This window comes from Monodelphis domestica, chromosome 1 (genome assembly GCF_027887165.1).
Source record: "Monodelphis domestica isolate mMonDom1 chromosome 1, mMonDom1.pri, whole genome shotgun sequence".
Taxonomy (NCBI): domain Eukaryota; kingdom Metazoa; phylum Chordata; class Mammalia; order Didelphimorphia; family Didelphidae; genus Monodelphis; species Monodelphis domestica.
Genome location: NC_077227.1, coordinates 641,071,560 through 641,098,021, shown reverse-complemented (window position 1 = coordinate 641,098,021; position 26,462 = coordinate 641,071,560). Strand labels below are relative to the sequence as shown.

Here is a 26,462-nt window from a genome sequence, read left to right as displayed (position 1 = left end):
GGACCAGTGGTCACTCGGCCCTGTAGGGCAGCAGGGAAGTTCAGCAGCATCCTGGGCAACTGAGCAGCCCTCTCTAGGACAGCACTGCTCACCCTAATCAAGGGAGGGGACTAGAAAAGGTGTCCCAAACATTGCCTGCCCTACAAACACCCGGTCAGCACACCTCGGCTGGCGGGTCATCTCCTTTAAGCGGTCAAAATCAAAGAAAAAAATACAAAGAAACTCCTACTAGGAGCATGGAACATCAGGGCTTTACTTGATAGAGAGAATACCCCAAGACCTGAGAGAAGAACAGCTCTGATCGGTAAAGATCTGGCGCGATATAACATCGACATCGCAGCATTAAGTGAAACACGCTTACCAGAAGAGGGATCACTCAGCGAACCCACCACTGGATACACCTTCTTCTGGAAAGGCAGAGCCTCAAATGAAGACAGAATCCACGGTGTTGGCCTGGCTATCAAGACCAGTTTGCTCAAACAGCTGCCAGACTCGCCTGTGGGCATCAGCGAGAGGCTCATGAAGATCCTTTTGCCTCTCAGCAAGGACCGGTATGCCACAATCATCAGCGCATATATCCCAACACTGACCAGCACAGAGGAGACCATTGAGCAGTTCTACTCTGACCTGAGTGCCTTTATGGCAGTAGTAACTGCCTTTATGGAGTGGCAAAATAACCCAAACTCTGCTCCTAAAAAGGACAGATTCAAGTCTCTTCAAGCTACGGCGCAGTGTGAGATCAGGAGACCGATGGTGGGAAAAAAAGGCAGAAGAAACCCAGCGGTTTGCTGATATGAAAAACTACAAACAATTTTTCAGTGCCCTCAAGACTGTCTATGGGCCATTAAAACCCACCACCACTCCCTTGCTATCCTCTGACGGTGACACTCTCATAAAAGATAAAAAAGGCATCAGCAACAGGTGGAAAGAACACTTCAGTCAGCTTCTCAACCGACCCTCTTCAGTTGACCAAAGCGCCCTTGACCAGATCCCCCAAAATGGCACCATTGAACAACTTGACGTCTCTCCTTCAATAGAGGAAGTCCAAAAAGCCATCAAACAAATGAGTGCAGGCAAGGCACCCGGTAAAGACGGGATCCCAACCGAGGTGTACAAGGCCTTAAATGGAAAGGTGCTCCAGGCATTCCACATAGTGCTGACCAGCATATGGGAAGAGGAAGACATGCCCCCAGAACTCAGAGATGCCTCCATCGTAGTCCTATACAAGAGCAAAGGCTCACGAGCAGCCTGTGACAATTACAGAGGCATCTCACTACTCTCCACTGCTGGAAAGATCCTCGCCCGAGTTATACTCAACAGACTCCTGTCATCTGTTTCAGAGCAGAACCTGCCTGAATCACAATGTGGCTTCAGACCAGATCGCAGCACCATCGACATGGTCTTCACGGTAAGGCAAATGCAGGAAAAATGCCTTGAGCAGAACCTGAGTCTACATTGTCTTCATAGATCTGACAAAGGCGTTCGACACAGTGAACAGGGAAGCATTGTGGGTGATCCTCAGCAAGCTCGGTTGCCCAGCAAAATTCGTCAAACTGATTCAGCTCTTTCATGTCGACATGACAGGGGAAGTCCTATCTGGTGGAGAGACTTCCAATCGCTTCAACATCTCCAATGGCGTGAAACAAGGCTGTGTCCTCGCTCCGGTACTATTCAACCTATACTTCACCCAAGTATTACGACATGCTGTTATGGATCTAGATCTGGGCTTCTACATCAAATACCAACTGGATGGCTCACTATTTGACCTTCGCTGCCTGACTGCAAAAACAAAGACAACAGAGAGACTCATCCTGGAAGCTCTCTTCGCAGATGACTGTGCTCTCATGGCCCACCAAGAAAATCATCTCCAAACCATTGTGGACAGGTTCTCCACCGCAACAAAACTGTTTGGCCTGACTATCAGCCTCAGCAAAGCAGAGGTGCTGTTCCAACCTGCACCAGGGAGGCCAACTCACCAGCCGTGCATTACAGTCGACGGCACGCAGCTTTCTAACGTCAACACCTTCAAGTACCTGGGCAGCACCATCGCCAACGACGGGTCCCTAGACCACGAGATCAATGCCAGGATCCAAAAGGCCAGCCAGGCACTCGGGCGGCTGCGCTGCAAAGTCTTCCAACACAGCGGTGTAAACACTGCGACGAAGCTCAAAGTGTACAACGCAGTGGTCCTCAGCTCGCTCCTGTACGGTTGCGAGACATGGACACTGTACCGGAAGCACATGAAACAGCTGGAGAAATTCCACCAACGCTCCCTCCGGTCAATCATGAGGATCCGATGGCAGGACCGAATCACCAATCAGGAAGTCCTCGACAGAGCCAACTCCACCAGCATCGAAGTCCTGGTCCTCAGAACCCAGCTACGATGGTCTGGACACGTCATCCACATGGACTCACAGCGAATACCAAGACAGGTATTCTATGGTGAACTGTCGGCTGGACTCAGGGAACAAGGCCGACCAAGGAAAGGATTCAGGGATCAGCTAAAGTCCAACTTGAAGTGGGCTGGCATTACACCAAAGCAACTAGAACTCGCTGCCTCTGTCAGAAGCAGCTGGCGAACCCACATTAACCATGGCGCCACCTTTGAAGATGAGCGACGTCGACGTCTTGCCGCTGCGTGTGAACGCCGACACCAGGCCACAACCGCATCTCCCGTAACAACTGGCGTCCCAGGCCCCGTGTGCCACACACTATGCGCCTCAGCCTTTGGACTTCAAAGCCACATGAGGGTACACCGTGGATGAAACTGCACAAAGACAATAGTCATTTTCGATCACCAAGAAACTACTATATATATATATATATATATATATATATATATATATATATATATATATATATATATATACACACACAACAATATGCCTCAACTTGTTCAGACATTCCCCAATTGATGAGCATCTCCTCAATTTCCAGTTCTTTGCCACCATAAAAAACTGCTAGAAATATTTTTGCATATGTATGTTCTTTTCCTTTTTTTTATTGTTTAAATCTTTGGGGTTATTATATAAAAGGTTGGACTGGATTAATTAAGAATAGGTCACCAGGAATTTAATTAATTCCAAAGAGATTTGTTTTAACAATTTATTTACAAAATATAGAAAGAGTAATAGTAAGAAAAATCAGAGAGAGGATAGGGTAAAATATCTAGGTTACACACTATGTATTTTTGCTCTGGCTCTGACTCAACCCAGGCAGGGCTAGTTAGTCCTTAGCCAGAGGGGACTCAGCTTTGAGCCTAGGACCTGGGGATGCATGGAGCTTCTCTAAAGAGGGTAGGTCTCTCCTGAGGCTAGTCCCTTCAGAAAATCCAGGAAAGGAGTCAGATCTTTTCACTCACCAGGTGTCAGTCCAAAGGGAGAGATTGAAGAACTGTCTCACCAAGTCCAAGGTTTCAGTTCCAGTAAGCAGATTCTTCACCAGCCTCCAACTCAAACTCAGAACTCCAAAGAATCAGAGAACTCCTCTCACAGGAAGTAACAGCTCCTTTTAAAGAAGTTTCTTTGTATCACTTTCTGTCTTCCTCTACTTTTTATGTGGACAAATTATAGTCTATAGTTTTGCTTAGGACTGCCCAGGGGGCAGTCAGTCAGTTCTGATTCATCACCCACTATTGCACATGTGGGTTATGGTCAGAATATATCTGACTCAGTTCTCTATATTTTTGAGAGATAAATCCTTTATCAGAGAAACTTCCTCCAAAAAAATTCCTCTCCCCCATCCCTAGTTTCCTGCTCTTCTTCTAATCTTGGCTGCAATGGTTTCATTTGTGCAAAACTTGTTTTTGTCATTTTAATTTATTTATTCAAAGATATGTTATTTTCCCAATTATATGTAATGACAATTTTCAACATGTTTTCCAAAATTATAAGATCCAAATTGTCTTTCTCCCTATTTTCCCTTTCTTCTCTCAGAGATGGCAAGAAAACATACTTCCATATTAATCATTGTTGTCAGATAATGCTCATATCATTTCAAAACAATCTGGATATTCCATCAAGTCTTTCTCTGGAAGTAAAAAGCATTCTTTGTCATAAGTCCTTCAGAATTGTCCTAGATCATTGTATTGCTGAAGAGTAGTTAGGTCTTTCACAGTTGATCATTGTATCATATTGCCATTATTATGTATAATATTCTCCCCATTGTGCTGATTTCACTCTGTATTAGTTCATGTAGATCTTTCCAGCTTTTTCTGAAATCATCCTGCTTACCACTTCTTATAGCACTATAGTATTCCATCCCAACATATACAACAATTTGTTGTCATTCCCCAATTGATGGCCATGCTCTATGTTTCTAATTTTTTGCCTCCACAAAAAGAGCTACTCTAAATATTTTTGTACAAGGAGGTCCTTTCCCCCTTTTTAATGATCTCTTTGGTATGAAGACCCAGTAGGCTCAAAGGGTATACACAGTTCTAGAGCCCTTTGTGTATAATTCTAAATTATGCAAAACTTTAAAAAAATCATATAACCAAAATTATGCATTTTATATTCCATAGTGCCCTCTATCTCTTGTTTGGTCATGAATTCTTCTTCCCTAATCTTTATATCTGACAGTTAACATTTTTGTTTTTTTCCCCCCATAAAACCAGTTTAATGGTTTTGTTTCAATTTTTAATTGTTTAATTTCTGTTTAATTGTTTAATTTTAATGTTTAATTTCTGATTTGCTGGATTTCCAACTAATGAGTAATTTATGATATTTAATTTGTTTTCTTTCTTTTTTTTAAACCCTTGCCTTCCATCTTAGAACCAATACTGTGTATTGGTTCCAAGGTAGAAGAATGGTAAGGGCTAAGCAATGGGGGTTAAGCCCAGGGTCACATAGGTAGGAAGTATCTGAGGCCAGATTTGAACCTATGACCTCCTGTCTCTAGGCCTTGCTCTCAATCCACTGAGTCACCCAGCTTCTCCCAATTTGTTATTTTTCTACCTATTTTTAACTTTATGCTAAATTTACTGACCTCTTTATTTATTAATGTGAGAATTTAGAGATACAAATTTCCTCCTAAGTACTTCTTTGCTGAATTCCAAAAATTGGGGTATGGCATTTTCCCCATTGTTTTCATTCTCTTTGATAAAATTATTAATTATTTCTATGATTTGTTATTTGACTCACTCATTAGATTATATTAGTCTCCAAATTAGATTATTATTAAATTTAGTCTTGAATTAGTTTTTAATCTATTTTTCCACAGTTTTTATTGCATTTTGGTGTAAAAGGGATGAATTTAATATTTTTGCTTTCCTGCATTTGGTTGTGAAATTTTAATGTCCTTTTTTCTGACTGTGACAAGTAGAGATGAGAAAAAGATATGCATACTCTTTTCTGTTCTCATTCAATTTTCTCCAGAAATATCCAATTTTTCTAAAATTCTGTTCATCTCTTTAACTTCTTTCTTGTTTTTTTTGTTTGTTTTTGTTTTTTGGTGGTTCAATTTATCTAGTTCTAAAAGGGGAAAGTTGTTCCCTCCTAGTATAGTCTTTAGATTGCTGTCTATAGCTCATTTAACTTTCCTTTAAGAATTTGGATGCTATGCTAATGCATTGCTGGTGGAGTTGTGAATTGATCCAACCATTCTGGAAGGTAATTTGGAATTATGCCCAAAGGGCTTTAAAAGAATGCATTCCCTTTGACCCAGAAATACCACTATTGGGTTTGAACTCCAGAGAGATAATAAGGAAAAATATTTGTAAAAAAATATTCATAGCTGCACTCTTTGTGGTGGCAAAAAAAAAATTGGTAATGAGGAGGTGTCCCTCAATTAGGGAATGGCTGAACAAATTGTGGTATGTAATGGTGATGGGTTACTCTTTTGATGAACTAAGGGATTTCTTTATGAAATGGAAAGACCTGCATGAACTGATACAAAGCAAAATGAGCAGAACCAGGAGAACATTGTATATAGAAAGTGAAATATTGTGGAACATCAAATGTAATCAACTTTGCTACCAAAAGCAATGCAATGATATAGGACAATCCTGAGGGACTTATGAGAAAGAATTCAATCCACATGGAGAGAAAGAACGCAGTAGGGTTCCAGGTATGAACTTATCATGAAAATATTACAGATGTACACAAAGGCTGGCTCTTAAAAGCAATCTGCTCATGTTCGAGACTTATGGATATAATTCTTACATTTCATGTGAGTGATTGCTTGATCCTTGTAACAAAGTGAAACTCTAATCTTATGGCATTCTGACCATGCAAGCCTACAGTCCAAAGGTCAAATGGACCTCTGGGCAGGATGCTGACTTCTACATTGTCTTAGGCTCCACCTCTTTGATCTTATGTTTCTTAGCTGAGCCCAGTGTTAAATTCTCTACCTTGTCATGTGTTCATTAACTACTTCCCATTTCCCATTCTTTGATTCTGCAATAAAAACTGGGTTCATGTGTGGCTCTAGCTCTTTTCCCATCAGAGGAGCAAGACAGACTGAATCCCATGTTGTTGAACCCTTTCTTCCCTCCTCATGTTCTTTCTCCCTTAATCCTTAAACCCTTGCACCCATATTTCCTCAGTGCCTAGCCTCCTTTCAGGTGTGGACCCACAAAAGAACACTATATAGCTATCAGCTATGAAAACAAAAGAAAAACATATGATTTATCACTTGTTCATATGGCTACAGGATGTGGACTTTTGGTTTTTAAAAGATTACTCTATTATGAAAATGAATAATATGGAAATAGGTATTGAGTGATAATATATGTATAACCCAGTAGAATTTCTTGTTGGCTCTGGGAGGAGGGAAGGAAAAGGGGAGGGAAAAAATATGAATCCTGTAACCATGGAAAAATACTTTAAAGTACATTTAATAAAAAAAGAAAGAAATGTCCAGGTTAAGATGGCTCCAGAGTAAAAGCAGGGTTCTTCTCCTCTCCACCAATTGAGACACTGTGCTTCAAAAGGACAAAACCAAAATCAAACAAGTGAAGGAGTTCCACAGTAGGGCAGAGCATGGAAGGTAAGCAAAGTTAGGGCATTTCCATGCTAAAAGGGGGTGAAATTTGTCCCACCAAGGGGTGAGCTCATCACCCCTCCCCCATGTCACCTACCTTGCCAGAGTCCAAGCGAGCACGGGACAAACTTCTAAGTGCTAGGAGAGAGGCTGGCTGAGGTCGGCACAGACTTATCCCTAAGACAAACTAGTCTTGGAACACCAGGAGGCTGAGGAAACATGAAGATAGGGTGTGGAGCTTGCAAAGAGGGGGTGGCTGACAGCAAAATGCTACAGAGAACAGAAAAAAAGCCCTTGGGTAAAAACCTCTCCAGTGCTCAATACAGAGACTTACCTACACCCCACACCCATACCTCTTCCAGACAATCTTTAAGTTCTTGGGGGCTGGACATGCATGCCCCTAAGAGCAGCTGGACACTGCTGAGGACTGGGAAAAATATCCTCAGGGAAAAAACCTCCCCAGAGGCCAGTACAAAGATGGCCCACATTCCTCACTTAGGCTTCTGATCAGGAAAGAATGTATTAGTGGGGAAATTGAAGAAGGAATCAAAGTTCTAGCTACTTGGGGAATAAATATAAGGTAACACTTTCTTCCTTCCTCCCCTTCCCCCAGTTGGGCTGTTAACAAATGGAGTCAGTTCTAATTGGACTAAAAGGGTAAGTAAGATTTCCTCTCAGTCCTCCTCTTCTTGAATGATGTTCTTTGAAACTCCCCCCCTAATACATTGAATCTGATTGAAGTCTCTATTAAAATCAAGATGTCTATTTATTTAGGTATAATGGGTTGAAGAGTAATGAGGACAGAGGGAAAAGGAAATCCCTAGGTATTTCCTATACAGATCTGGGGGATTTGAACCAGGGTCTTTCTTCAGAATAAGCTCTTAGGTTCCCCTAAGGGACAAAAGTCTATATCCTAAAAGTGTCACCGGTTGGAAAATATGATCTTCTATGGCTCAGGCAAAAGGATTGAGAAATAGGTATCTTCACAGCAAAGGGTCATTTCCTTCTTCTCTCAGCTCCAGGAGCAAAGAACCCTTCCAGTTTTTTTCAACTGCCCCCTCCTGAGTTTGGCTGAAAAGTTCCACACCATCTCCCAAAGTCAGCTGGGGTTCCATTTCCTCTTCTCCTGAGATAGGTTGTCAAATTTAAATATTTTCCATTGCTCCTGGCCTTTCCCTCTTATACAGGAACAAGGAAATGGCCACCAACTCCCAGGAACTAAAATCCACAAACACCAAAAAAAAAAAGAAGAAAACCTCAACCCTTGATAATTTTTATGCAGAAAAAAATCCAAACTAAAGAGGAGACAGAAGAAGATGACAAACAAGTAAACACACCCAAACCTAAAAAAAAAAAAGTAAAGTGGCCACAAGTTCTTGAAGACTGTAAATCTGAGATTATGAGAAAAATGGAATTGATGTGGCAAGAAAAGTGGGAAATAGGTAAAAAAAGAAAATAACAGTTTAAAAGACACAATCTCCCACTTGGGAATTGAAGCCCAGAAATCAAATGAAATAATAAACAAATTGAAGACCAGAAATGACCTGCTGGAAGTCATGAAAAGAAGGATAAATCAAACTGAAAAAGGAAAACCCAAAAGATCTTAGCTGAAAACCAGTCATTAAAAACTCAAATTGGTCAAGTAGCAGCCAATGATCTCACAAGACAGCAAGAATTAATAAAGCAATGTCAAAAGAATGACAGATTAGACGGCAACAAAAAATATCTCTTTGAAAGGGTGGTTGATCTGGAAAACAGATCTTAGAGAGACAATTTGAGAATCATAGGCCTACCTAAAAACCTGGAAACAAACAGAAACCTTGACATCATACTACAAGAAATTATTCAAGAAAACTGCCCGAAGGTTTGTGATGAAGAATGAACGCTTTGCAAAAAACTGAGAGGTACAAACGTCAGAGTGAGTTCTTTCCTCACCAAATTCCCAACATAACAGGTTCTGCAATGAGGGCAAAATAGACACTGAAAAAGTCCATAGATCACCACTAAATCCTCAAAAGACAACCCCCCAGGAATGTAATTGCCAAATTCAAGAGCTTCCAAGCTAAGGAGAAAATATTACAAGAAGTCAGAAAGAGACAATTCTGATATCAAGGAGCACCAGTCAGGATTACACAGGATCTGGCAGCTTCCACACTAAAAGACCACAAGGCTTGTAATATGAAATTCAAAATTCAAAAAGGCAAGAAAATTGGGTCTACAACCAAGAATCACCTACCCAAAAAATTGACTATATATTTCCAGGGGAAAGTATGGGCATTCAACAAAATAGAAGACTTCCAAATATTTGTAAGGAAAAGACCAGAACTAAACAGAAAATTTGACATCGAAATACAAAAACCAAGAATAAAATGAAAAGGTAAATAAGAAAGAGAGGGGTCATATTTTTTTTCTTTAAGGACCTCAATAAGACCAAATTGTTTCTATTCCTACATGGAAAAATACTATTTGTAACTCAAAAATTGTATTCACTATTATAGTACTCAGAAGAATTATTCATAGGTAGAGATTGGGATATTAAGTGATTTTAAATCATGTGCAAAAAAAAGGAAAAAGAAAGAAAGGGGGGGATAGAAGATGGTACCAAGAGAAACTTGAAGGAATAAGAAAATTAGGATAATCTATACTACCCAAAAAGGTACATGGAAATGGGAGGGGAAGAATACAATTATAAGAAGGAGAGGAAGTGTAAGGAGTAAATTTTATGATTGGACTATATATATATATATATTTTTTTTTTAGTTGGTTGCCATGTATTTAAATTCTAAATCCCAATGAAATACTCAAGTCAGAATGGGATTTTATGGTGGTTTATTTACAATAGAAGGAAAAAATTAAGAATGAGAGAGAGAGAGATGAAAAGGGGAAGAAGATCTGCTCCAGCCTGGTCTGAGCTAGGCAGGAGTTCAGAGACTTCAGCCAAAGGGTCTCTCCAGAAAAGCCAAGGAAAGGGGAGTCAGCCTTATCACTCACCTCCTGATCATCTAAGGGAAGCAGTTTGAGGTCTCACTCTTGAGCTCCTTCAGGACTGAGTTCTATGGTCACAGGAAGTGATGCAAAATATAAAGGCAGTTCTTTATATCACTCCCTGTGTCTTACATGGGGCTTAAACTTGGCTTTGGATGGCCCAGGGGCCAGTCAGTTGTTTCTGATTTGTCACTTGCTAGCACACACAGGTCATGGACTTTCCTCCCCTACACTTAATCCTTAAGTGGGGATGTATACATTCCTAGTTGCTAGAATTCTAAATACTAAGCAGGGTGGAGTAAAACTAAAATTCACAGAAGAGAGTGCTAAAAGGTAATACTCAAACATTACTCTCAGTGGAATCAGTCCCGAAAGGGAAAAACATCGATGTCCATTGGAGTATTGAATTCAATCTTACCCTATAGGGAAGTTGGGGAGTTGGGGGGGGGGTAGGGCAGGGAGTTTAAAAAAAGGGAGGGAAAGAGAAGGGGAAGGGAATTTAATAGACCCTAAAAACATAAAAGGGGAATAAAAAGGGAGGGAGAGGAAAGGGAGGACAAGGAGGGAAGCAATACTAGGAAAGGAGGTGGGAGAAAGGAAATTAAAATAAGGGTGGGGATTAGGAGGGACTGATAAAAATAGAACACTAGTGTAGAAGGAAATAGTGAAAGAGGAAAGGGAAGGACAAGGAGAGAAAATCAAAATGTTGGAGAATACACAGGTAGTCATCACAACTTTGAATGTGAATGGGATGAACTCATCCATAAAAGGGAAGCAAATAGCAGAATGGATTAGAAACCAAAATCCTACCATATGTTGTCTATGTAATTTTGGAGGACTCACACTCCTTAGATGGAGAAATGAGGGTTGAAGGCAGTGAGGAAAGGGTTGATGAAAATGACTTCCCTCACTACTCCCTCCTAGAGTCCCTGAATTACTTGATGGAGACAAAATGGAGATCTCCTTTCAGTGAAGGCTTGCCCCTTGGTGGCCGTGCTGGCCCTCAAAGGCAGCAGGGAAGTCTTTTCTACAAGGAGAGGTATGAGGGACTTCAATCTGGATGTGCTCTGCTTTGGAGATCTCACAAGCCTCCCCCTCATGTCTTCTAGAAAACTGGCAACAAGATGGAGTCTGCCAATGGGCTTACTTTCTAGATGTAAATGAACAAGATTGAATTCGCTATCTGACTGCTTATTTGATTTAATTGTTGATTGGGGCAAAGGGTAAAGGTTGGAGGGGTTTGGGGCTTCCCTAAATCTCTTTCTAAATAAAACTAATTACTGAAGTAAAAGGTTTTCTTGTAAGCAGAGGAGAGGTAGAAAAATGGGGAAAGAGCACTGCTCATGAATTTCAGTCCAGTATCTCAATAGTTCATGGAATGAAAGTCTTTGAAGAAATTAGGTTTCTTGATAGGAACCAGCAATGTTTTCAATAGGAATCCTCAATGTTAGAATTTTTGTCAGTGACAGAAATATCCACAGATGTCTTGAAATGGTCCAGAGAAACAGCTCCTCCTTCCACTCCCCCCTCCTCAGGAGAATTTCCCAGAAGTCCTTGTTCAGTTTCCAACTGTCATTCTTACATTCCAATTTCCCCCAATGGTTCTTTTGTCCTACTTCCCATCATTACAATATCCTGGTTTTGATTTTCGTGAGTCTTTTGCTAAAAACTCATGCTGCTTGTACACTGTCTTTTCCTACTCATCCTATGTTCTATCCCACCAAAATAATAAATTCCTATCTTACTCTAGCTAGGATTCTAAGTTTTGGGTAGAAAAGGATAATACAAATTACATTGCAATGTTGCAATGAGTAAACAATTTTTGTAACAGCAAATTAGTTTTTCTCAAATCCAGAGTAAATTCAATGTAACAATACAACAATTTTCGTATTAATCATTCGTTATGCTATGGCAAGTTACATACTTTTCTATTTTAAATGTTAACCTACTTATATTTACAAAATAATCTTAAATTGTGCTATTATTTTATTTGGTTATCTATCTTATTTTTGTTAGTATCACTATCCAAAGTATAACAATATACTATAGTCTTATCCTTATGCTGTCCCTAAGCTGTCTAGCTAAAAAACATAACTTTTTCCTAGTCTCTATCTGCTTCTTTCCCTATGCTATTATTTTAATGTGGTTAGTTGCTACTCTAATCTATAGGTTAGAATTTTGTTAGTAAGTTTTATCTACTTTTATGCATATATGATACAAGTATGTACATATTTACAAATGATACATTTTTACAAGTTTTGGGGGGGCATAGAGATTTTAGCTCTACAAGGAAATGAAATGTGTCCTTGATAGGTTAAAAAACTCTATAGACTTAGGAAGTATATACATTTATACAATATACACATATTGCACGTATGCAATCTTCAGACATTCATTTATTTACACAAGGTTCATGTCTAGAAATCAGTTTTTGTGTTGTGCAATGTCTAATATGTCCTGTTGCATGCACATACTTACCCTTTTTGTTGCAAGGTGTCCTTTGTCTAACTAGTTGCCTATAGGTTCTCTTCTTTCTTGAAGTTATGTAGTGTTGTTTGCATTTTTATAGTGTGAGGTTAATTTGTGGGTTTTTTTGTTTGTTTATGCCACACTAATCTTACATATACGGTTTCCCTTTTGTCCTTCTCCCTGGACTGTCTTTTTTTTTTGCAAGTTTTAAAGTTCTAATTGTCCCTATTTTGTTGTAAGTTGACTCATTTATTCTTTCCTTCTGACTTTTGTTCTTTTTCTTCATCTGTGGTAGTCGGATTTTTGTCTGTTGTCTACATGTTGACTGATGGGATCTTTCCTCTTGCACTGAAACTTAATATATGAGTGTGCTGTGATGTGTATTGGTTTTAGCTACTGGAATTTTCAGCAGTGTCTTGTGTTTTCTTCATTAATTCTCTGGGTTTTGATTTGATTCTAAGTTTTGAGTAGTTTGTGAGTGTTCTGATTGTTCTGTGTCTGTTTGATTTTTGCAATTTTATGTGGGAACAGTGGAACCATGAATCTTTGCAACTTTTATAGCCAATGGAGAAATGAACAGAACTTCATGTGGACCCAACCATTTTGGATCTGTTACTGTTACTTCTGTTGAAGTCCTTCCTATATACTATGTCTTCAAGACTTGATTGACTTAAACCATAGGTGCTTGTAACTCAATTTTTCCTATGTCCCATTCTTGGTTTGAATTGGTTTGTGTTTGTTCTGGCTCTAGAATATCAGCTTGCAATGGGTTCCTTTCTCCATTTGTGCTGGTTGGTATTTCTATGCTGTTATTATGACTATTCCCTTCATTAAGTTGCAAAATGTTGTTTGATTCAGACTTCTGTATATATGTATTGTTAGCAATTATGTTAAGATCTTCTATGGGATTTGTTTGTGACCATGGCAAAGCTAAAGATTCTTCTACTTCCCTGAACATGCTTTGCAGAGTCTGTACAAAGTTACATCCAGGGAAAGCTTGCATCTGCAATAGGGATAAATTAGAAGCCTTCCCAATAAGATCAGGAGTGAAACAAGGATGCCCATTATCACCTCTATTATTTAACATTTTACTAGAAGAACTAGCAGTAGCTAGTTAGAGAAGAAAAAGAAATTGAAGGAATTAAAATAGGTAATGAGGAGACCAAGCTATCACTCTTTGCAGATATTATGATGGTCTACTTAAAGAATCCTAGAGAATCAACTAAAAAGCTAGTGAAAATAATCAACAACGTTAGCAAAATTGCAGGATACAAAAAAACCCACATAAGTCATCAGCATTTCTATAATTGTAGCAAGAGTCAGAAAAAAAATTCCCTTTAAAATCACCCTAGACAATATAAAACACTTGGGAATCTATCTGCCAAGACAAACACAAGCACTCTATGAACACAACTACAAAACACTAAAACTAGATCTAAATAATTGGAAAAACATTAATTGCTCAGGGGTAGGATGAGCTAACATAATAAAAATGACAAGCCTATCCAAACTAATTTACTTATTTAATGCCATACCCATCAAACTAAAAAGAAACTTTTTTACTAAATTAGAAAAAACAATAACAAAGTTTATTTGGAAGAAAAAAAGATCAAGAATATTAAGAGAAATAATGAAAAAAATGGGAAGGAAGGTGGCCTAGCAGTACCAGATCTTAAACTGTATATGGTTCTGACTAAGAGACAGAAAGGAGGATCAGTGGAATAGACTTGGGGTAAGTGACTTCAGCAAGACAGTCTATGATAAACCCAAAAATCCAAGCTTTGGGGACAAAAATCCACTATTTGACAAAAACTGATGGGGAAATTGGAAAACAGTATGGGAGAGATTAGGTTTGGATCAACATCTCACACCCTACAGCAAGATAAACTCAGAGTGGGTGAATGACTTGAATATAAAGAAGGAAACTATAAATAAATTAGGTGAACACAGAATAGTACACCTGTTGGATCTTTGGGAAAGGAAAGATTTTAAGACCAAGCAAGAGTTAGAAGAAATTACAAAATGCAAAATAATTTTGATTACATTAAAAAGGTTTTGTACAAACAAAACAAATGCAATCAAAATTAAAAGGGAAGCAACAAATTGGGGAAAATCTTTATAACAAAAACCTCTGACAAAGGTCTAATCACTCAGATTTATAAGGAACTAAATCAAATGTACAAAAAATCAAGCCATTCCCCAGTTGATAAACGGGCCAGGGAAATGAATAGGCAATTTTCAGATAAAGAAATCAAAACTATTAATAAGCACATGAAAAATGTTCTAAATCTCTTATAATTAGAGAAATGCAAATCAAAACAACTCTGAGGTATCACCTCATACCTAGTAGATTGGCTAACATGACAGCAAAGGAAAGTAATAAATGTTAGAGGTTATGTGGCAAAATTGGAACATTAATGCATTGCTGGTGGAGTTGTGAACTGATCCAACCATTCTGGAAGGCAATTTGGAACTATGCCCAAAAGGCACTAAAAGACTGTCTTCCCTTTGATCCAGCCATAGCACTGCTGGGTTTGTACCCTAAAGAGATAATAAGGAAAAAGACTTGTACAAGAATATTCATAACTGTGCTGTTTGTGATGGCAAAAAAATGGAAAATGAGGGGATGCCCTTAGATTGAGGAATGACTGAACAAATTGTGGTATCTGTTGGTGATGGAATACTATTGTGCTGAAAGGAATAATAAACTGTAGGAATTCCACGTGAACTAGAACAACTTACAGAAATTGATGCAGAGTGAAGGAGAAGAACCAAGAGAAAATTATACACAGAGACTGATACACTGTGGTACAATCGAATGTAATGGACTTCTCTACTAGTAGCAATGCAATGATCCAGAACTATTCCGAGGGACTTGTGAGAAAGAATGCTATCTACATTCAGAGGAAGAACTGAGGGAATAGAAACAGAAGAAAAAGAACTGCTTGATCACATGGGTTGATGGAGATATATTTGGGGATGTAGACTCTAAATGATCACCCTAGTGCAAATATTAATAATATAGAAATAGGTCTTGATCAATGACACATGTTAAACCCAGTGGAATTGCTCACCAGCTATGGGAGGGGCTTGGGGAGAGGGGAGGGAAAGAACATGAATCTTGTAACCATGGAAAAATATTCTAAATCAACTATTTAAATATAGAAAATTGAATGAGTGAAAGTAGGCAATGAGGAAACTAAACTTTGCAGATGATAGGATGGTAATTTAGAGAATCAACTAAAAAACTAGTTGAAATAATTAATAACTTTAGTAAAGTTGTGGTATATGAAATAAACCCCCATTAATCATCAGCATTTTTATATATTACAAAGTTCAGCAGCAAAGAAAAAGAGAAATTCCATTTAAAATCACTTTAGACAATATAAAATAGCTGAGAATCCACTTACCAAAACAAACACAGGAATTATATAAACATAATTACAAAACACTTTTAACACAAATAAAGTCAGCTTTAAATAACTGGAAAAATATTAACTACTTATGGGTAGTCTGAGCTAATATAATAAAAATGACAATTCTACCTAAATTAATTTACCTATTCAGTGTCCTACCAGGCAAACTATCCATTATTATTATTATATGAGACTAGAAAAAAAATAACAAAATTCACCTGGAAGATGTGAAGATTAGATTTAGCTCTCCCCTGATTGTAACAATGAAGATACTTAGCTCTTCCTTTATTGGGAAGATTGAATTGTAATCCACAATCTATTTTTAGATTTTAATCTACAAAAATGTTAACTCAGTATTTGAAAAAGATCTACCCATTTTAACTAAAAAAAAAAAAGGTGTTAAGTAACCAAAAAAGGTATAATCTAACCAAAGAAGGTGTGAACTAAAGAGTGGGCAGTTCTGGAGAGGAGTGTCTGCTGTGATTGGTATATGTGAAATTTAGGGGAGGTGACACAAGAGGAAAAGATCTCTAAAAAGAGGACCTACCAGCTTGCATCCTCTATTAATTTCCACTTTCCACAGTGTGTTCCTATAAATTTGAAAACTTTAATTCCCAATGCAAGTAGTGAAGCTATACAACTTATGGGTGATATGCTGAATTGGGACCCCCTCCCAAAAAAAAAAACAACCAACAGCAAGTCAGGCTTTAAAATATCCCTATTTTCAAGTTGGTCAAGTATTAGGAACTCCTCTGCAGTACTCAGAACCAAAGCAATCTGTGAATAAACAACTTCAGCCAATAGAGTCAAAACAATCATTTGTTGAATTAGAACCAAAGCCTTCACCAGATGAGCAGCCCCAGCCACATCCCCAACAAAAAAATTAGTCATCAGCCACTACAACCAATTCAGCTGCCACAGAAGTCGCCTTCCCAGTGGCCTTCAAAACAATAGTTTCATCAAAAACATCAAGAACCATTATTTCCAAGTATCATCAAAACTCATCACCTAAGCACAGTGTTGCAGTGGGTCATAAAAATGGTAGGAGGCATTGGGGTCAGACTGTGCTCAAGACTGGAGATAGCTGGGAAGATATTGACGACTCTGATTTTGGAGCCTCACATTCTAAGAAGTCCAGTAAATCTGCTCCAAAAGAAAAGAAGAAAAAGGATTTGACATTTAGTATACCTGAACTTGTACACTTTGGCTCCAATCAGTCTGAAAGAGAAAATAAGAATTTGCCTGCTGCTTTCTATAAAACCAACCCTAATATGTAATCCAGTTCAGCTGCCAAACAATACTACTTGAGGCAATCCTAAGAATGTATCTTTGATGACAAGTGGAAAAGGACATCCATATATACCTGGAATAGTTCACTCTTTTCCAAACCATTGGGGCCCATTGGTACAGGACTTGCTTTCAACAGGTTGAATGCAGAAGAAAGCATAATTAAGCCAATTGAAAAGCTATCATGCAAAGAAATGTTACCTGAAAAAAAAAATAGAGGAAACAAAGATTGAAGAGGACAGTCAGTCACCTGGGCTTAGAGTGAAGGATCAGTCAATCTGAGCTGGAGGGAAGACAGACACTCCAAGGAGAGACTGGAAGATGGAAACTTGGACTTGTCTATGAGGCCCGATGCCTGGAGGAACTCCTTCAGGAGACCTCAGACTGCTTTCCTTTTAGACAATCACCATTGGTGAGTGAAAGGCTGACTTAGTGACCCTGCCTTTCTGGAGGTGTGAACCTTCAAGAAAGGCCCATCTTCTTGAGACTCTTTTCCTTGATTAGGGCTTTAGAATTTCTACCTGGCTCAGAGGAAATTGGAGTTTTCTCTCTTACTTCCTTAAATCTTCCTCTATTGTAAATAAACTATCATAAATTCCATTTACTTTAGTAATTCATTTTGGGATTTTTATAATTAAATCCCTGGCAACCATCAATTTAAATATTTAGTGTCCAACCATAAAAAAATTTAACAAAGAACAAAAGATCAAAAATATCAAGTAAATTAATGAAAAAAAAAAGTAAAGGAAAGTAGCCTACCAGTACCAGATCTCAAACTGTACTATAAAGCAGTAATCATTCTGGTATGTCTAAGAAATAGAATGTTAGATCAGTGGAATAGATTACATACATAATATACAGGAGTAGATTATTTTAGCAATATAATGTTTGATAAAAACCCCAAACCCCACTTTTGGAATGATAATTCACTATTTGACAAAAACTGGAAAATATATGACAGAAATTAGGTATAGACCATATCCTATACCAAGATAAGATCAAAATGAGTTTATGATTTAAATATAAAGAGTGATAACTGTAAAGATTAAAATTTAGGGGAGACTGAGGCAGGTAAAAATTAGTTTCTCTCTGCAAGGAGTATTCTATTTTAGAGGTTTATTAAAGATTAAGGATTAAAGAAAATACAGGATAAGAAACACGTGCCTAGGCCAGAGAGGCCTAGACAAGATAATCTCACATCATGGAAGAGCCGTGTCTGCTCCAAAATGGAAGTCCAAAAAGAGCCCACAGAAGCCTTTGCAATCAGGTTAAATCCCTTCTCAGTCTCGGTCCACCTGAGAATTCAGTGAGATTACAAAGCATTTTGGGGAAGTGGAGCAAGGGCTTGTGGGGATTGAAGTCCAGAGTTCAAAATCCATTTTTACATAACATAAGTAAATTAGAAGAACATAGAATAATTTACTTGGCAGATCTATGGAGAAAGGAAGAATTTATGATCAAAAGATGTAAAATGAATAATTTTGATCCCATTAAAGTAAAAGGCCTTTGTACAAATAAAACCAACGTGACCAAGATTAGAAGGGAAACAACAAACCAGGAAAAAAGTTTTATAGCAAATTTCTCTGTTAAGGTCTGATTTCTCAAATGTATAGAGAACTAAGTCAAATTTACAAGTCATTTCCCAATTGAAGAATGGTCAAAGGCCCTGAAAAAGCAATTTTTAGATGAAGAAATCATAGCCATCAGTAATCACATAAAAAAATGTTCTAAATCATTTTTGATTAGAGAAATGCAAATTAAAAGAAAGCTGAGGTCCCACCCCACTCCTATCAGATTGGCCAATATGAAAGGAAAGGAAAGGGATAAATGTTGGAGGGGATGTGGCAAAATTGGGACACAGTGCAAATGTGAGTTGTGAATGGACTTAACCATTCTGGAGTGTAATTTGGAACTATATCCAAAGGGCTATAAAACTGTCCATACCCTTGTTTACTGGGTCTGTATACCAAAGAGATAATTAAAAAGGGAAAAGGAACTACTTGTGCAAAAAATGTATAGTCGTTTTTTTTTTGTTTTTTGTTTTTTTGTGGGAGCAAACAATTGGAAATCAAGGGGATGCCCATCAATTGGGGAATGTCTGAATAAATTATGCTATATGTTGATGATGGAAATGATGAGCAGGATAATTTCAGAAAGCCTACATGCAGAGTGAAATAAGTAGAACTGGGAGAACTTTGTACATAGTAGCAGCAATATTGTACAATGATCAGTTGTGAAAGACTTAGCTATTCTCAGCAGTACACTGATCTGCGACAATTTTGAAGGACTTTTGACAAATAATGCTAGTCACCTCCAGAGAAAGAACTGATGAAGCACGAAGATCAATGCACACGATTTTTCACATTGGTTCATTTAAGGTTTTATTTTGGGGTTTTGGTTTAATATAAGATTCTCTTGTAATAATGACTAATATGAAAGTATGTTATGCAGGATAATACATGTATAACCCAGATCAAATTGCTTATCCTCTCTAAGAGGGAGAGGGAATAGAGAGAGGGAGACAATTTGGTTCTTATAATTTTGGAAAACCTGTGGGGAAAATTGTTATTACATGTAACTTGGAAAAGAAAATATCTTTGAATTAAAAAAAAAATAGGAAGCTACCAGATGCTCCATTTACCTCTAAGTGAAGCAATGAAATCACCACACTTAGAGATCATAGAATCATGCATTAGGACAGTAAAATACCTGGGTTGTCATTTAGTCCAGCTTCTTTGTTTTACACATGCAGGAACAAAAGCCCAGAGATTTTAAGTGACTTGTCAAAGATCACACAGGTAAATAAAAGAGGTAGGATTTGAATCTAGGTCCTTTTGATTCCAAATCCAGCAGCAATTTTCTCACTGTACCACATTGCCTTCTTTGAGTTCTTTGTGGGGAAAGAAAGCTAATAGTAGTTGAGGAAAATTCAGTCTCTCACCTCTGAAGGTGAGGGGCTGAATTAAGATGATCACTTGAGATCCGGCCCAATTGTTCCATAATTTTATGATGTCACAGAAGTGACATGAGTGGAAAAGTGATCTCTGCCTTGGCTGCTTGCTTACTGGTTGGGGAGGAGAATTCAATGGTTACAAGTATTCCAGTTCAGTGGCTCTTCCAGCCACCCCATCCCTACTACATTTATTAGGAGGAAGTAAGTCAGTGTGAGTAAACTCTACCTACACAGGAAGAATGTATTTTATGGAACTGAACTAATAAAAACAATTCTGACACTTTTGTTCTTCTGTTTCTAGAAAACAAAGAATAACAGAAACAAATTCAAACTGAGCTGGAAAAAAAAATTTGGAGAGTGATCATTAAAGTCAAGAATTCATCTATGTACTTTGAAATTCTAGGAATTTGTGACCTCATTGTTCTTATGATGTGTTTCCTACTCCTCAGTTTAATAGTGGTTTTATCATGGCAAAGGTATTATTGATCCATACTAATAAATTAATCAAAATCCATCTTAGAAGCTAGGTTTAGATCTTAAATCACATTTTGAAACTAGTCAAATAATATTTGGCGTATTTATGGTTTTTCATTTCTGCATTTTCTTCTTTAAGTATCAATGCCATTCTACCTTTTATATATTTCCCAGTGCCATTCAATGAGAGAGAGAGACCTTTTCTAGAGAATATGAAGCAAACTCATAAGAAATTGTATGCAGAATCTAAGACTAAGATGACAGGTCCACAAAAGAGAGGTAAGACTTTTTCTTAGAGTATGGTTTTATATGATACAGTTTTTGGAAGTCCTCGATGCCTTTAAAAAAATTCTGTAGTAATAGTTTTGTAGAGTTGTCTTCCTGCTGCTGCATGTAGATAGGGACATTCCTATGAAACCTGGCATTCTGGTGCAAAGACAGAAAACAGTGAAAAGGCCTTGGTTCTGACACCAGAAAATAAAAAAGCCAGAGAGGAAAAGAGGAGTTAAATAAATCGAAGTCATTTGGCAGTGATAACCTGATAATTTTCTTATCTGCATCATCATTTCTTAAGCATCTACTAGATTCTTGGTACTAGGAATACAGACAAAAATGAATCATCGGTTGCCCTCAAGGAGTTTATGTTCTATAGGGGAAGATGTAGATACATGAATATACACAAAATAAATACAAAGTAATTTGGAGGAGGAGAAACTAACAGTTGGATGGGGGAGTGGGTGGAGTGATCAGGAAGGCTTCACAAGATGAACTTTGAAGGAAACTCACACACATCCCCAGGGCAAATTGGATGTAACCTTAAAGGGAAGCCATCACTAGTGTAGTGGGAGGAGGACCAGGAGAGGTGTCTGGTAGAAGAGTTTTGGGTCTTGAAGGAAGCCTGAGAGGGCAGGAGGCAGAGGAGGAAGAGCATTTGAAGCATGGGACTGCCTCAGTCTCTTCATCTGTAAGATGGGAATAAATAATAGCACCTACTTCATAGGGTTGTTGTGAGGATCAAAAGAGATACTATATGTAAGGTGCTTTCCAAAGCTTTAAGTGTCATATAAACATCAGCTGTTATTGTTACTATTTTGTTGTCATTCATGTTTTGAGAAAAATTGCTAACTTACAAGGTAGATGCTTAGTTGGCACTTTATGACAACTCATAACATGTCTCTTGGTCCCCCCTTGGATCTGGACTGGAAAATTCATGGGTCTAGACAGGTAGTCACTCAGTCACACTTATTACATGCTTACTGCTAAGGGAGGACAGATGTGGATGCTTTTAGGAACTCATGATTGAATGGGAAAGCAAGAGACAAATGACTATATAATACAAACAAGCTATTCCTTCTGATGTTCTTATAACATATACTTTCTGGGCAGAAGGATATTGGTATTTTGAGAAATTTTGTTTCTTAGATAAGTCAATGTATTACAAAGGTATTAAGGAAATATAGATGAAATGGGATAATGATAATTTTTCATGACTGTTACCCCATTTTTAAGGATAGTTGACTGCTTCTTACTAGCATAATCCACTTTCAAATCTACATTTAAGACGAACGTAGACTTAATTTTGTTCCTAAAGTATGGTATCATATGAGGTCATTTGTCTTATCCTTTCTCTTTATTGCACACATAATCTAAAAGAATTCCAAGAGCCAGAAGAAGAACAATATGTTTCTAACACCTCATTTGAGAGCAGCAGATGGTCATTAAAAGGAGTAATATTTTCTCAAGAGGTCATTGTTGTGGATCTTGGGAAAGATTATCCTGGATCTCAGTATTGTACCAGAGAACATAAAGAGAGGAAATGAAATACCTAAAAATAGGGAGAGGGGAAGAAATTGGACTGTGTGTTGGCAATACAATGGCTGTGGACATGAGGAATCACTGCGAATCAATAAAATCAGAATTAATGCTTTCAGAAATATGGATATTCTTTCATCTTTGGGAAGAAAAAGGTAGAGTATATTAAAATACTATAAGCAAAACACTCAGAGCTTGAATTTAGATTTTGAAATCTCATGTTGGAATTCAAGCAATTTGTTGTGTACTTGTGTTTAAACATCTCTAAACCTCTGCATTAACAATGTGAATCATATTTTTGTTTCTTCAGATACTCATCAAAAAAGCAATGTCAAGGTGGAACTAATTATTTTTCCCCTTTTTTTAGACCTGGGCCCATGATTTGTTGGTGGAGGGAACTACCACTTGGGAAATTTCATCTACCAAAGCAGGCAGTACCTGCTCTGAAACTTATCATAAAGAGTTTTTTTGGGGTACTGATTATATGTAACCAGTATGGACTTAGAGTGAATTTGAAGCCAGGTCTTCTTGACCTATATAATATATATATATATATATATATATATATATATATATAACACATATATAATATAAATATAATACTATGGCAGAAGGGGTATGAAGAGGACATCACAAAATGTATGAACTTCTTTAATGGCATAAGAACTTTTAGAATCATCCTGGGTCTCCTGTGAAGAAATATTTCCATGACCTTTAATCGTGAAAAAGGGCTCTATTCTCTATTCATTATGCCATACTCTTTCTTTACCTTTTAGATTACTCTCAACATTCTGATATGTTTTGATCTTAGGAGTATTCAACTAAATAAACTTATCAATTTCAAAACTCTCATGATAAATAAAATCATTGTATTCATCCCTCAGGGTAACTATCAGTAGATATTGTTATTCTGGACACAATTCTATAGTTTTCTTGGCACTGACTAACATTTTCCCTCAGGTTTTAGTATATAAAAGAATTTGACCAACTGTAGGGAGAGTTGGGGCTATTATTACCTAAATCCTACTATCTTCTATTGTGATTTGATGATGATATTGATTATGATGGTATAGAACTGATTTTCTATATGTGGGTTCTGGATGAAGAGATTAATGCCTCCTTAATATCATTGGCAAGCATTTATTTATTTTTTAATTTTATTGATTGATTGATTTAGAGTATTTTTTCATGGTTACATGATTCGTGTTCTCTCCCTCCTCCTTCTCTCCCCCCTCCCAGAGCTGACAAGCAATTCCACTGGATTATACATGTATTATTGCTCAAAACCTATTTCTGTATTATTCATATTTGTAATAGAGTGATCTTTTAAAACCAAATTCCCCAGTTATATAGCCATAGAACCATATGATAAGTCATATGTTTTTCTTCTGTGTTTCTGCTCCCACAGGTCTTTCTCTGGATTTGGATAGTGTTCTTTCTCATAAATCCCTTGGGATTGTCCTAGATTATTGCATTGCTATTAGTAGCAAAATCTAGGCAAGCATTTATTGAATACCTATCATGTGCAGGGTACTGTGCTAACAACTTGATAATGAGTCATATCCATTAAAAATTATGATGAATCTGCAAAACAATGATGAATCATTTTGCAATGTTAATGGTCTACCATTTTGGTACTTGTAGTGCCTATTGTGTTTGGGCCCTAAAATTCAAAAAGGTATGACATAGTTACTGATCTCAAAGTTTTTATAAACTAATTAGAAACTGGGGTTTAGTGGAAAGTACTTTTATTCAGAGGATATCTGTCTGGATTTGGGTCCTATTATTGACACCTAATGAGCCCTTCCTGAACTTCACTTCTTCATTTGTAAATGAGATTAATAAAGCCCTAATATCTCATAATTATTGTGAAAAAGTTCATCATGAGTCAAGTGATTTTTAAAATTTTTATTGTCAAACAAAACACATGTTGGCCAATCTGATAGGTGTGAAATGCTACTTCAGTGTTGTTTTAATTATAATTTCTCTAATCAGGAGTGATTTAGAACATTTTTTCATATGATTATTGATGGTTTTGATTTCTTCATCTGAAAATTGCTTGTTTGGTCAACATTTCTCAGTTGGAGAATGGCTTGTATTCTTATAACAAATCAAATGATCTTTAAGACTGTAGAATGACCAACAATTGTGCTGCTCTCTGATCTATAGGACACAAAATAATTAATACGCCACCCGATTACAACCAGAACACCTTCCCCACAACCCACAATGCCACCCTCCAAACCTGTCCCTCCATTCTTGCTAACTGAAGCTCCTGAGGTGGAGTTGCATGGATCATAACTAGTATTGACAGAATGGAAAGAAATTGAAAAGAAAATTTCTCACTGTAAATCAAAAAGGAAATGAACTCATAGATAAGTTCCTCAAGCAAATCAAAAGAGTTTCAAAACATGGATTGAATAGAATCTTGCCTGTTAGCTGACTATAGATTTGGTGTTTGAGGGCGATAGTTGGGATAGATTGATGGGAATCCCTCAGAGGGTGGGCTTTTATAGTAGCAGCAATTTCACAGAAGATCAACATGTGGCAGTAAAGAGTCGTGTGTCAGTGGATGATTAACTAGCACACCTGTACCATCCACCAACACATCCAATTTGCAGCTTGTGGGTTATCCCTGGGATAGTGTAAGGGTTAAAATAGGGGTCTTGACAAAAATAAAAGAGCATCTTCTAATAACTTAAGTTTTCATGAGAATATAGTAGAGTTGTAAATTAATATTATCCCTTTAAGTGAGAGAAAAGAAGACTAGCAGCTTTTAACAATTAATAATTTAGTTTAATTAAAATAGAGATAGTAAAAGAATATAGTAAAATGAATATAATAAAGGAGGGAAATATAGGAAAGAGGTAGAGAAAGTAATTTTCCTAATGTCTCTACTAGTTAGCCTATAACTGCCTATAACTATTATCTAAAACTGCCTATATATCTACAACTGTCTATAACTACCACAAATAACAACTACCCCACAAAGTCCCAACCCAATCCACCCATTCAAAACCAACCCAATCAGTGTTTAATCCAACTCCAATTAGGTCTGTCAACCAAGACCAGCCACCTTCCAAAAAGTTCAAGGAAGGGAAAAAACCTAATAGCCCAAACCAAAAGGCAAAAAGCCCTCTAAAGGTTAAAGCCAAAAGCTCTCTCAGTAAGCTCAGGCCTGCCTTTATATTCCAGCAACTAAATGCCAACCACCAACTAATCACCAACCCACACAACCAGCAACCAACCCCCAATGATCAACTCACTCCCAGCAGTCACTTTCCCTGCAACTGCCAGCCCTCACTGTTAGCAACTGACATACCGAACAACTGATGCTGGTAACCTTTTTTCACCTCTTTCTATCTCACTTCCTGTCTCTGTGGTTGCTACTTTCTGTCACTGTGGGCTGGTTAATCCCTATATATCTCCATGGTAAGAGGACCTCCCGGTTTCCTGTTAAATAAAAAAGGAATAAAAAATTTCTTTTTACAGATCGATGACATCATGACTTCAGAAATCGATCCTGGATTTTCCTGACTTCATGTGTTCCTGCACATAATACTCTTGACACAAATAATCCCTCTCCCATCATGTTGTGGTGATCTGAGGGCAAATATACTTTTGGGTGAATGTGGGAGAGATTTTCTTTTCATTTAATTTGCTATGCTTTTTAACATTTTGAAAAAATATGCCCTCTGGTAGATCTAAGAAAAATATATATGGGGGCTCTTGAGCTTGGTTTTTTTCATTGATATTGACCCAAAACATGCCTTGAAATTGGAGTATCTTTCACAAAGCCCAAGGTTGGGGAGCATCTAGTACTACAAACAGATGCATGCCAAATAAATGTCAGTTATTATTATTTAAGGATACAGGACAGATAAATAATAATGCAAAGTAGTAAGTTATGGTACAGAAAATAAAGAAGATAGGAGGAAGACATCACTATAGGTTGGGCATGGCTTTAAAAAAATATCTTGGGGGGCAGCTGGGTAGCTCAGTAGATTGAAAGTCAGGCCTAGAGATGGGAGGTCCTAGGTTCAAATTTGACCTCAGACATTTCCCAGCTGTGTGACCCTGGGCAA

The 26,462-nt window shown here is 37.6% G+C and overlaps 1 long non-coding RNA gene and 1 pseudogene across 1 annotated transcript; both read left to right on the top strand.

Annotated features, from left to right (window-relative positions):
• The window catches only part of LOC100618525 (serine/threonine-protein kinase MAK-like), a 34,651-nt pseudogene extending 17,304 nt beyond the window's left edge, over positions 1 to 17,347 (top strand).
• Positions 17,348 to 20,356: 3,009 nt separating this feature from the next.
• LOC103096063 (uncharacterized) lies at positions 20,357 to 22,493 on the top strand. Its single transcript, XR_459222.3, has 3 exons — positions 20,357 to 20,567; positions 20,740 to 20,844; positions 22,219 to 22,493. It is a non-coding gene; the product is annotated as an uncharacterized LOC103096063 (long non-coding RNA).
• Positions 22,494 to 26,462: the final 3,969 nt, after the last annotated feature.